Genomic DNA, 13,880 nt, shown 5'->3' with positions numbered 1-13,880 from the left:
ATTATTATTAGAAGAAACATAACCGTATGAGAGTACATTTGAAGAGCCACACAGGCATCTTTGCTATCATTTTCAAAGTAGAAGCCCCATAACTACTAGCTTCCATCATTACTAAGAGTATTACTGCAGCTATCACTACTGAAAATTTATTTAAATTGCATACAAGTTCACCCAATATCAACTCAGAATAATTCATGTTGCAGTGCTAATACTGAACCACCTCAGCTGCCCAAAAGAGCCCTTCAGAGTCTAAGGAATATCTGAAGCATTTTCAAAACTTTATACCTTGGCATGAGCAAATTTTGATCTCATGATCTGGACCGACAGCTCACAGAATGGATGAGGTTGGAAGAGACCTCTGGAGACCATCTAGTCCAACCCCCCTGCTCAGGCAGGGTCACCCAGAGCACGTTTCGCAGGATTGTGGCCAGATAGCTTTTGAATATCTCCAGAGAAGGAGACTCCACAACCTCTCAGGGCAACCTGCGCCACTGCTCTGTCACCCTCACAACAAAGAGGATTTTTTCTCACGTTCAGACAAAACTTCTTGTGTTTCAGTTTGTGCCTGTTGCCTCTTGACATAGATGTGATGGAAATGAAAAATACTAGAAGTATTTATGAAGAAAGTAAAAGATACTTAGAACTACCAGGCTAATACAATTATGATGCAATTTCTTAGATTAGCACTTTTATATCAAAATCACACTCTTGTCTCAGGAACTGTTGAAGGAAAATATTCTGAGATTTATTTTTTATTAACACCTTATTAAAGGTTATTACAACCTTTATTAAAAGGTAGTAACTAGCATTTTGTTTGATGTACTGTACACAGAAGGCTAAAGTATCATAGGATAATAATGACACTGACATCTTCAATATGCTTTATTGATTTCCTATGTTTAAATACCATTTTTAGTCATTATAATCATGCCTTCCTCCCCTCACTCTTCTTCACCATAGTTTTCACAGTAGCACTTAGCATCACTGACATACTCAATTTCAAAAAATTAGCAGTGTCTGCCATTTGACTTGTTTTGCTTGATTTCCTAAATGTTAAATGATTATCTGATCTATTGCATGTGCTGTAATAGCACATAAAAGCTTGCCAGTCTTCCTTAAGAAAAATATATATTAATTATTATTTCTGCACATTTAGTACAGAAAAGTCCAAATTCTGTAGTCTATTTACTCCATGGCAAATCAATAGAATTTCCAAAGTGAGGAGCTATTAAACAACAGGTATTTTAGTGCAAACATTATCAAAACTAATTTTTGTGACTGTCTTTAAAGATGCATCATTTTCTAAATAATATTTTTCAAAAAAACAGTAGCAAAAAAACTCTGACAGAGAGCTACATGAGTTCTAAGCAAAACTCCTTTAGACTGTGAAGAAATACTGACTAAAGCCGGGGGGGGGGGGACACATTGTTTGAATAATGCTTAAAAACAATCACATCATAGTAAATGCACCAAACCGCATTGAAAAATCCCAGTGCAATTAGCAGCTCTGGCACTGCTGATCTATCTACCTACCTCAGTTTTTCATCTCAGTCTGTTTAAGGATTAGAAATATTTTTCAGAAGATTGTTTTCTTGCCACACATTTAAATAACATCTCATTATATTTATTTAATTTTGTGTTCCTATATGCATAAGTGGGTTCCTCATGGACCAAAGCCTCATTATATCTGACACTGCACAAACATTAAAGACTGACAAACTTCTGATCTCTGTTAGACCCTCCAGGCACTATTCTAACACAAATAACGTACCTACCTTGTTCTTATTTTTTGTCACATTTTTCTAACAATGAACACTTTGTGATTGTTTACAATTATCATGTCAGTTCAGCAACGCATTTTCACCACAGGAGGAAAGGGGAAAAGAAAATGCATCTACCTTTTCTGCTTGTCTTTCCTTTCCTTTTATTTATAGCTTAATTTTTGAACTGACAAGTACTAGTAGTTACCACCTCCAGTTTATGGATGGTTTCTTGTGTGGATGATTTTTACGATGATTTCTTGCTCACCGTCTCTAGACGACTGTATTCTGAAGTTTTGGAAGCTGAGATTTTCTTTGCCATCTCATAGGTCAGCCCATATATGTACACAGCAATCCAGATAAGCTTCTCAAACACCCAGACCACAAAGGAATTTAGGCATCAGTACCCCTTTTTTCAGGGCTAGCAGCCTTTAACTGCCACTTTTCTCATATTGTTTTTAAGCAGTCAAGAGCATTGATAATTATCTTGGCTTTCATTTACGAGATTCATTTCAAGCTTCTTTCAAATACTAAGATCAAAAAAATGTCACTGCTGGGTTTTGTTTTCTTTATATCTTCAGATTTTCAAGGCTATTTCTGGTTACTGCAGGTATGCCATAATCTTTTAGAAACACTGGGATTTAATGTTATATATTTCAGGAATTCTAGTCCAATGGGGCTGGCTATTTCATAGTTTTAGAACTGTATATGGCTCATCATTAAAATCACTGTTATTAGAAGTGTCAGCAGTATTATCTGACTCATAACATATTCACTGTACAGAACAGACAATAACTGCCCCCTGACAGAAAATGCTTATTTTTATCTGTTTTCCAAAACAAAGTTTTTTGCAATCTTATAGTCTGTATTTCCATCTTCAGCTCAAAACTTTTCACACCATTTGTAAATCTCAACCAAGTTTGAAGGTAGGGTATAGTCTCCAAAATAACTGTTCCCCACAAGTTTTCATGAAGATTCTGTGAGTATGAAGCAAATGCTTTCATGGAGGAAAAGATGGACAGAAGTATTATATGTGCTGTTTGGCATTAACTGGCTGGCCAAATAGCATGAACCTATTTGCCACTCGTTTAACATTTATATAGCTCAAGATTAGTCACAATGTGCTACCTCTTGCCCACAGTTGCTGCAGCGAGGAAGAAAAACATTGATCTTCAGATCCATAAGAAAGCCAACACATTTATCTCTCGGAACAAACTGTTCAGTGGTCACCTGTTTCTTAAAGAGCTAATTTTTAACTTCTGTGTCAGAGCTGTACCTTTACATGTCATCAGAAAAAGTCATTTACTGATCTCTTGACATTTTTATGCTGGAGTCAATTGAAAGTTTGCTGATATGACTGAAGGTGTCAATTATTCTGTCACTGTAATGGTACAAGGTAATGAATGCAATACATTAGACTGGATACAGAAGAAGGTTGATAATTACTTGCCATACTTTCCATGTTGTATAAGTTTCCCAATCAGTGATTTGGAGCTGCATACATAAGTGATTTAGAGTTCACATTCAAGTACCATGTAATCCTTAGGGTGATTGAAGTTCAAAGATTTTCAGATTTTCAATACTGCTGTTATTTATCTTGTTAAAAGGTATTTTGTAGTAGCTAAAAAGTATTTAAGTTCCACCTTCTCTAAAAATATTAGGACACCTCCTTCCTAAGCATCTTTACTTTTCCAAGTTCAATATCGAATAGCTGTTATTTTCAAAGTAACTATCTCCATTTATTAATAGTCATTGAACCCAAGTTTGAGGTAGATTCCACTGAGGAACATACAAAGAAGGATCTGATTTTAGGCATATCATCCTAGTAAAACTCATCTTAAAAGAAAAAGTAGAAAAACAACTATAAAGGCATCATTACAGATTATGGTTACACCAACCTGTCTGTCAAAATAACACTAGCATATGTGCTACAGAAGTTATTTTACTGTAGCAGTGAATTTGGTGTTTACAGCCATGAGTGTAGTAGGAGTCTTGCCTTCTGCTTTCACATAGCAAATCTGCACTGAAATACCTGGGCAGTGTGAGAAAAGAAATCCAAATTAATGGACAGTTCTGTTCTTCATAGTACCTCTTAGCACTAACTGCTGCTTTTTGAGAAAGGGGAAATTAGGTCCAACTGAGTTGAACAGGATAGTGGATTTCTGCTTTCCCCTGATATCTAGCAAAAATATATATATATATAAATATATACACAGGTCGTGAGTGATGCTCCTTACCTCAGATTCTTCCTATGGCAAGAAAAATATAGTGCCATTTCTTCTCATAGAGTCACTGAATCTAAGGTTGGATGGGCTCTCTGGAGATCATATTGTCCGACCTCCCTCTCAGCTCTAAGTTAGCTAAGTTAGTAAGTTAGAGCAAATTGCTCAGCATAGAGGGCTATCAGGTTGGTCAGGCATGATTTCCCGGTCATAAATCCATGCTGATTGCTCCCAGTTCCCTCCTTGTGCTTCACATTTGGAAATGGTTGCCTGGAAGATTTGCTCCATCCCTTTTCCAGGGATCAGGATGAAGCTGACTGACCTGTATATCCCCAGATCCTCCTCCTTGCTCTTCTTGAAGATAGAAGTGACATTTACTTTCCTCTAGTCCTCAGGAACCCCCCATTCACCATGACCTTTCAAAGATAAACCAAAGTTGTATCTCAGAAACATCAGACAGCTCCATAAGCACGCATGGGTGCATCTCATCAGGTCCCACGGACCTCTTGTTTAAATATTCCCTAGCCAGATTCTCCTCACCAAAGTAAGTCCTCCTTGCTCTAGACTTTCCCTCTGGTCTCAGGTATCTGGCATTCTTGAAGACGAGCCTTAACAGCAAAGACAACACTGAGCACCTTGGCCTTTTCCACACTCCTTGTTACCAGGTCCCCTACCACATTCATCAGCAAGTCCACATTTTCCCCTAGCCTTCCTTTTGCTGCTGATATTCCTGTACAACCTTTTCTCGCTGTCCTTTATGTCCCTCACCAGATTCAACTAGAGGTAGGCTTTGGCTTTCCTAACCCCCATCCCTGCACAATCAGATAGTGTCTCCATATTCCTTCCAGGACACCTGACCCTGCTTGTACTTCTATATTTCCTTTTTATGTTTGAATTTAAATATGAGCTCCTTGTTCATTCATGAAGGCTTTCTACCACTTTTGCTTGGTTTCATGTTCATCACAATGGACCACTCTTGAGCACAGAGGAGATGATCCTTAAGAAGTAAAATAAATCACTGAGCTCTCCTGGATCTCTCTTCTCTCTAGGGCCATATCCCCTGGGATTCTTCCAAGACTGTTCTTAAACCCTCCACCATCTCATGATCATTTCAGTCAAGGTTGCCCCAACCTTCAAATCTCCTTTCCCAGTCCTTTTTCTAGCACATAGAAAGGCAAGCTCCATGTTAAGCTATCACTTAGTAAAAGCTAATTTACTTTCTACCCAATATTCTATCCACCTGTGTCTAAGTACCAGCCCAACATTTAAATGGCATCTCTCCTAAAGTGATTGTTTGTCCTCTGCAATAATTTTAAGGAAAAAGAAAAACAGAAAGACAATAAAGCCTCTTCATCTCATTCTTAAGGTGAGACTACATAAGCTCCAGGAGTGAAGCTATAGTAGAAGATACAGTCATTAATTTTGTAATACATGCTTTTCATCAAGATTTCCCCCCTCCATTGAACTCAGTAACCTATTACTTTTGGCTAAGATTGTATTTCAGTTTAAAAAAAAAAAAAAAAAAAAAAGCTCATTATGTGTAACATTCAAGAAACTAAACTTTTTGGTATTCTTGTATAACATATGGAAATTATTGCTCAAGTAGCACAGCAAGTATGAGATCTATTTTACTAAACCTTGCATAAGGAACAAAATTAAGTCTGCAAAAGACAGATTCACATGTACGCAGTTTGATATTTAGTGACTGCAGTCATTCCAAAACAATCTATAATACCACAATCTCCTGCCTGACTCTGATGCTTTGTGCACCCAGACAATATATATACTGCATTTTCCGGGCTTCACCTTATTCATACCTGATGAATCAGTTGCTCTACTTAATACGTGGGTCCAGCATCTAAATTTCTCTTTAAAAATAGTACTTTGAGCTAGAATATCCACTAAAATCTTAGCTTGTAATACATACGTTAGCAGATTTTTTCACCTATAAGGAATTTTTACTACATGGAATTGAAGCATGATACGAAAAAATACCTGACCATCAGAAATTAATAAAATATAATCGCTACTCGTTTGCATATTCCTGTGAGAGGAGTGTGTAGGAGAGGAGATTCTCCTACAAGAGAGGCAGCTACAAGAGACACAAACAACAAGTAGGTGCCTGAAAAGCTCATGAAAAAGTAAGAGTTTGTTATTATAATACAAATTTTTAAAAGTAAATAGCATATTCCCTTGAATTAATAAATCCAAACATTAATATAGTCATTTAATGAGCAGTCCTCAGACTTAATAAATCAGTCCATCTCTACAGAATAGATAAATTTTTGAAGTTTACTATATCAAAATAGAGTCCAAGCATACTTACTACTTATGCAAACACCAGTTTCCTGATTGACATTTTATTCTTTCCTCCCCTATGCTCTCTAATGGTATACCATTGGTGTACCCAGCCACTAGACTTCATCTGAGCTGAGACCGAGACCCCAGGGCTGACTTCACACATAGGCAAAACAGACAACTGCCTAGCGCACAGACTGATGAAGATTTAATATTCAAAGCCTTAAGAAAGTCTCTCAGAACTGCAGCTTCTGTTCAGAAATTCTGCGTCCAGCCTGCACTGGCATGACGACAGATCTGTTCCCCTCTTCTTTCGGTAGTTCAGGGTGTTGAATCCATGCGAGTGTCCCAGGAGCAGGCAGCCACACCACCATTCCTGCTCTTTCTGCTTTGGTTGCTCCTGCAACCACTGCTGGAGACATGTTGAAAAGGCATCTCCAAAGGCAGAGAAGTCGAGGCTGAACGTTCAGGGCACTTCCCCTTTCTTTCTCTCAGGCCAGCAGCACTATGCTGCTAGAAACCTGGGCTCAGTAGCATCATTCTGACAAGAGTGGCATAAGATCTGAGCAGAGACACATATGCACTTAAGTGGGGTCAGGATCACCCACTACTAAAGTCGCAATGCTTGTCCCAGCCCCTGACCATTTGGGACAAGATGCTTTTCTACTGCCTCTACATAATTGGGTTCTGCCACCTCAAAAGGCAAATAAATAAAACAATTACTCGGTTGTATAGTGGAAAATTGACTTCTGTTTACATCATTAGAACAGATGTACAGTTCTGCCACATCCCTCAGATACTTTCTTTTATCTTACTTTTAAATCACATTAAAGTCCATATTATTCAAGGAATCAAATAGACACGTAAGTTTTCATGATGAGCGTGCTAGCACATATTGTTTGGAAAGTCTGACTGTCTGCAAGTACCTTTGACCAGTGGGATTGCAATCCAATCTAGAGCAAATAACTATGACTGTCAGGAGATCAATCTGAACAGAAACTGTAAACATTAAGTTTTTAATTCTGAAGAATTTCTGCTTCTATACATTGGAAGTCAATTACATACAACCATTTTATGGTCTGTGCTGCATTCACATAAAGTAAAGTATTTGGAATAATACACAGCCATGGTAGATGAGGTGCAGTGCACACAGAGTCTCAGGCTAGAGGTTCATATTTCAGTTGATTAATTCTCGTTAAACAGATGTCACAGAATTCAGATTTTCTAATTTAGAAATGTAAATTAAGCAATAACATAGCAGACACATAGCTTTAAATACCTGGGCTTTGTAGAGATGCTGCTGGTGATCTGTAAGACATCAGCTTCTCCAATAAGTGAAGAAAAACAAGCCTGTCTCTTTTCTCTTGTTCTTCTTTGCCTTTCCAATACATCAACATGTCTAAAACTACAAGTAATAATCAAAATGGTAGGACTGAAAGAGAACATGAAAATTTACTCTAGCCCTTTTTTTTTTTTAACCCGCTCTTCTCTGGAAAAAAGAGCAAACAAAAACAAAAGCTGAAGGCTGTGCAGGAAGGACCAGTCTATCTTGTCTCAGATACCCATCAAAAAAGTTCAGTAGTCAACGAATATTTTCCAAAGATGCCTTCATCACAGTCTTTTAAACAAATGTTCAAAACTAAGAACATTACAGATGACGTAAATAATACTTTCCATTGTTATCTAAATGTATGACCAGAATGAAAACTCTATTTTCCTACTCAAGTTTTTTGTATAAATTTTAAAGTAAAAAGCAGAATAAAAAGCTATTTTAAGACAGTACCTTCTCTGCCAGTAGACCTACCAGAAAGACAAAGTGAAACAAGCATGAAACAACCTGTAACAGCTGCTTTTTTAGAGCCGGAGCCACTCTTGAACCTGAGATGGAGAGTTCTGTTTCAAGTCTGTAAACCCCAATATACCTGGGCGAGGTCTACATGGGCAAAACTAAACCTGCTGCTTTCATGTGCATCCACCTAGGTCATCTCTTACGCCTGCCAACTATAACTCACTGAAGTTCATTAAGCTTTAATTAAGTAGTATCCCATAAAACTCGTATGGTTTTTCAAAGTATTCTCAGCTCAGACCACATCAGGCTAACCTGCTGTGATCAAACAAATTTTCCTATAACATATTTCCACATACTGCATTATTATACTTCATTTGGGTTAGCACTGATAAACACAAAGATAGCCAAAAACAAATCCAAGCTCCGGCTGCCAGCCTTCCAGTTAATTAAGTACTGAAACTGAGTGAAACACACTTGACATTTCAACCCTTTGCTATCAACTTCCTTTCTCTCCCCCTTCATAAATAAGTACTAACAAAAAAATAGAAAGAAAAAAAAAGAAAGAAAAAAGTCGTTATGATGCTTAGTAATTCCATTTTATTTCCTGCTGACTCCAGCCAGATGATTGCTATTTTTTGATTGGGCAGCGGATGGTTCCCTAGCAACAGGTTAATTGATTGCAGCTGTAAATCCATCTCATTCAACCCTCCCCTCCTATCCCTTGCATATGAGTGAATACATACACATCTGCCAGGTAAAAGACAGAAGATGGAAATCTAAAGAACAAAGGAAAAAAACAGGAGGAGGAATGTGACAGTGAATTAATCACAAATGGCTTCAAATTACAGAGGGAAAAAAAAGCAAGCAGTGCAGGGGAGACATGGATGAAAAATTTATTTCAACATACGTTTTATTGATGTTCTTTTAATACAGGGATCAATAAATCTATTCATTCACATCTTATTAATTAAAATGGATTCATTCCAATTTTATATATAAAATTTCACGTCTCTGGTAGGTTCAAAACACATAATGAGAAAAGGCAATTTGCAAATAGAAGCTTGAATGTTGGTCATGAAGCAGGTCTAAGAGCTATCTTCCACTTATATATCAGTAATTATTGTACTATTATCCAATTTAAGTAAGAATTGGGGATTTTTGTTCTCTTTGTTTTAGAACAAACCATATTTTAAGCTCAGTGTTAAAGGATTGTATTTTCAGAACCAAAATAAGAGATAGACGCCAAAAAGGGGTTTAGCTAGTGTTCCAGGGGCTAAATCCTGTGATTCAGGGCTGAAAACCCCTGCTGAACCCGATCCCATAAACTTCCTGGACACTGCAGTTTACGACTAAGGCGTTTGAAAGACCTAGTAGAGCTAAGTGTCAAGTATGGATGTTATAAGTAAATTGTGAGACCTTAGGAAAGTATCTCATTAAGGGAGGAAATGTGAGCAGAAATTTTGAGGCAAGAAGGAGTATCCCAATAATTACTGGGAAAAAGGAAAAAAAAAAAGCTCTAAGAAAGGAAAGCTTCATGAATGGCCTCGTTTATTGTGCAAGAATTGAATCGCTGGATCAACACAACTTGGGAAATTTGTGATTTCTCCTATCTAGGGAAAGAGGAGTTCATTATTATTGTGCAGGTCATGAGAAGATGCAGTCAACCCATGCTATTTTCCTATGTAGTCATTCCTAATCTGAATACGGGATACTCTACTCTCCCTTTCTGTCCTCCATAACAGGCCTTTCAGAGGCACACGTGCCTTCTTTTCTCATAATGTTATTGAAAATATGCAAACCCACATCTCGCACCAGCATCTCATAACTATCATCGCATCCTGGTTTGGGTAGCTGATTTTTATACTTGAGTTGACTTTTATGTTGCAGTTGTTCAAAATTTTCCACTGTAGAGCAGGTCTGAGATTCACTGCACTGGAAAGAGTGAGCGTGACTCTACAGTCAAATATAGATGAATACAGAGCTGGGCAGAGATGGGAGAGGTGGGTTCCATTTTCTTTTCTTATAGTTGCTTCAATATTTTATTGAACAAAATTTTTCCTGTAAAATGTACAAACAGACCTGGAGACATGGAAATCAGCTTCCCATATCTGTTCCATATAGTATATATCCATATATCCATATCTGGATATATCTATAACTGCTGGGCTACCAAGTCCAGCAGCACATACCAAATGTCTGCTTCACTCATCAGTGCATCCAACACCAGTTCTACTTTCCATTCTGTGCTTCATTCTGAGGCACCTAATTCTCCATAGAAATATTAGGTATCTAAGTATCTATCTTCTGTAAAGAAGATTCCATTTCAAAAATTTTAGTTTAGAGCCATCTAAGTCCCTATTGGATCTAACCCTAAAATATTAAGTTCCTAAATATTCCAGCTGGCAGAAATTTGCAGCTTTGTAAAGCTAATTTGTAAAATCCATTCTGATGTTTTTAATTAACTGAAGAACTACAAGTCCAGGGCATTTGTTCTGAAATCTAATTCAGCCATCACACATGGAAAATATTTAACTTTAGATTTTTTTACATGTGTTTATAAAGAGAAAGAAATATATGGAAAATGTAAATGTGAGGGCTTGATAATGCTAACAATCTAAGGATTAGTCAGTCATGTTTTCACTCTAATTTCAGATGCATTTTTATAAATCTCCCTCTCCTCCTACTAGCAACTTCCTACCCTTTCTTTTCCTATTGATGTTAATTAAAGAGATCACATTTAAAACAATGTCAGTGGTATTCACTGGATGTGAAAGTGAAGTGTATAGTAGTTTTTCCACTTTAAAAAAAGTGTATTTCTTTTCAGAAGTTGCTAACGTGATCTCTGAATTAATTCTCAGTAGGATGAATCATAAAGTTATTTTCAAACATGTTTATCTTAGTAGGCTGGCAGATAACAGCCTACTATAATCACACTATAGCAAGCAATTATATATATATACAATGGACTAGAAATGTATGAAAATAGTAAAGAAATGGTCACGAATTTATTTGATGTACCTTACAAGTTTGTAATCTGAGTATGAAAAGAAAAATTTGAGATATATAAATTATAGGGAGATCCAGAAAGGATCCTATTTAGGTTGCCTAGCTTAATTTATAGTATATAAAATGTATATATGAGGAAGAAAGAATAGCCAGAAATACCACTTTGTATTTCAGCCAACAACATGGAATATTTGTCTTTAAAATAGTCATCATTATAAAAGACACTTTTGTTTGATTCTAGCACCAATGTTACACACAAATCAGCTCGTTTTTATCGTTGAGAATTATATAGATTAAAAACAAAGTATATTGAAGCTATGGAAAGACTTACTGAGCATTAGATGTGGAATTTCCAGAATCTTAACTGTTCTGCCCACTTTTTTATTTCCAAAATTTGAGTCCTATGTTAAACACTTGAGTCCCAGCATTTTGCATTTGGCAGTTTGAGAAATATTGTCCCAGAGATGTGTCTGGCCTTGCCAGGAAATTAGGAGCTGAATGTTTACTGAGAAGAATATGCCGTATATAGAAGAAGGAATTTCTCTGAGGAAGGAAGAATTCCTCCTCTCCTGCATACAACATCTGAAGACTCTTCAGCTGGCCATTTAGTCTAGCCCTAAGCATCAGGAGAGAACTAAATGAACATACACTACCTCTGATAATTATTTGCTCCAGAAATGGCCTTACAAGTGCCATATGTAACAAACTCTAATGTTTTAGGTGTCACATTTTTACAACAGTAAAGCGAAATTTGCTTTTAGGGGAGGGAGGGGAGCTTACGAGTATCACACTGTCAATCTGTAGCCAAGTTCTGGTGCCCTGAAGTCACAGAGTCTGTCAAATTGTAGCGCTCCATAGTCAGCCGTCTCCCACTTTGTATCGGTGAATTCGATCTCTCCTTCTTCAATGTCACGGTTGTACTTGCAAGAGTCAAATTTCATTTTCTTGATTTCGGACCATCTGTCCTCTAAACAGGTTCATTTTCAACTTCAAGCCTTTCCTCCCGGTGTGACGCGCTCCGCAGGTTCTGTAAGGGAACTCTAGTCCATGCCTTGGCTCTCCAGCGAAAAGATCAATAGCATCAGGCTCCAGACAAAAGCCTCAGGGATACGACTTTAAGCATCCTCCAGTAATGAAGGATAGTTAAATGAAACAAAAGGGGGTCATCCTTCCTCCTAGGTGAGCACCCTAATCACTGTGCCATTATGCTAGGCATGAACCATTATATTTTCTGTCTCTCTAGTCTAATAAATCCTGCAACTATTTTGTGCTAAGCAGAGCAGTGCCAGCAGAAGAAATTAAGCATAAGCCACACAGAGATAGCTTCTATTGAACAAAGTTTTAGAGAATTAATCTGTATATTTTGTAAGACACATCGTTAATTCCTACTGATTTTTAATGCTTGCAAACCTGCCATGTAACTATTTCAACTCTTTTAAATTGAGCTAATGTTGGAACTTTCATACATGCAATGATATTTTCCTGATTATTGTCATCTTCTGTTTCCATTTTTACTAGAACTTTCAGCCAAATAGTCCATCTGGCATTCTCTGTTGCTTGTCATTTGACAAGGTATAAAAATAAAATATATTTTAAAATTCTAAATTATCAGTTTTGCTTTCTCACATCAGACTGAACATAAGAATTCAAAGGATTTTACAGAATATTTTATGAAAAAAATTAAAATTCTCTAAGATATGCATCTGTACCCTGTTTTAGTATCTTACTGACTGCATGCTAATGGCCAGAGAGGAGCAGCACACCAGGCTAGAACATAAATGGATGTTTTACAGTGTCATCTCCTGAAATTTTCAAATACTACAAAGGATTTAGCCACATGGCTTCCATTAAAATGCACAGGTTTCTTATGTGTGGGAGAGAAAGAGATTCAGAGAGAGACAAAACACTTCCTCAAGTCTCTTCGAATGGTCTTCTGTTTGCATTCTGTCTGTTTAAAAAAAGATAATAACTGCAGGATGCGTTCAACAGACTGGTGCACACCTCCATGAGCACAGCCAACACTAGGGACTCACTTCACTTCATGAATACATTTGCATTATGTCATGTGAAATTACTGAGCAGCTGCCAGAGGGGAAAAAAAAGAGTGGTATTTTTGCAGAGGGACGTACTGAAGACCAATCATCAAATTCACATGGCAAATAGAAACGGCAGTCTGAAAAGGTGATAAGCAATCAAGTACAGACAAAAGAGAGACACTGTGACCTTACATTCAGCCGAGTACTAAATTAACATATCTGTGCAGTGTACTAGAAAATTAAGTGGACAATAAGGACAAAGTAGATTCAAGCCCAGCCATGGGTTGCAGGAACCTGAAATATCTAATCTAATCTAATTACAGTCTATTTTACATCCCACATCCCAAACCTTGGCCATCTAATCTTTTCACCAGCAACCATCAGTTCACAGCTAGCTTTGCAGACTTGACCTACACTGATTAAGCAAGGCATATTTTGTATTCTGCGGGACCTGGCCTGGTCGTGAAGCAGGGTAATCTAAAGATAGACAAGCAACTTAGAAAAAAAAAAGGGTACAATTAACTTGCCTTCATCCATTATGCAGTGCTCATTTTTCCTCAGCAGAAGTCACTCCTCTCTGACCTGCAAGAGATTCCCGTTAGGCATGTCAAAGTACAAAATGCAAAAGAGAAAGTTCCTCAGGTAAACCAGTTTCTGTGCTCCAGGCCTGCTCCTCTGTGGGGACCACAGGACTGAAGCAGATGGTTCCATCAGTGATGGACCTGAGAGGGCTTCCAAACTTCTTGTTTAAACTCTGCCACCAATTAAA

The sequence above is a fragment of the Rhea pennata genome, chromosome 5, assembly GCF_028389875.1.
Source record: "Rhea pennata isolate bPtePen1 chromosome 5, bPtePen1.pri, whole genome shotgun sequence".
NCBI classification, from domain to species: domain Eukaryota; kingdom Metazoa; phylum Chordata; class Aves; order Rheiformes; family Rheidae; genus Rhea; species Rhea pennata.
The sequence above is the reverse complement of the archived record's forward strand: the minus strand, read 5'-3'. Positions refer to the sequence as shown.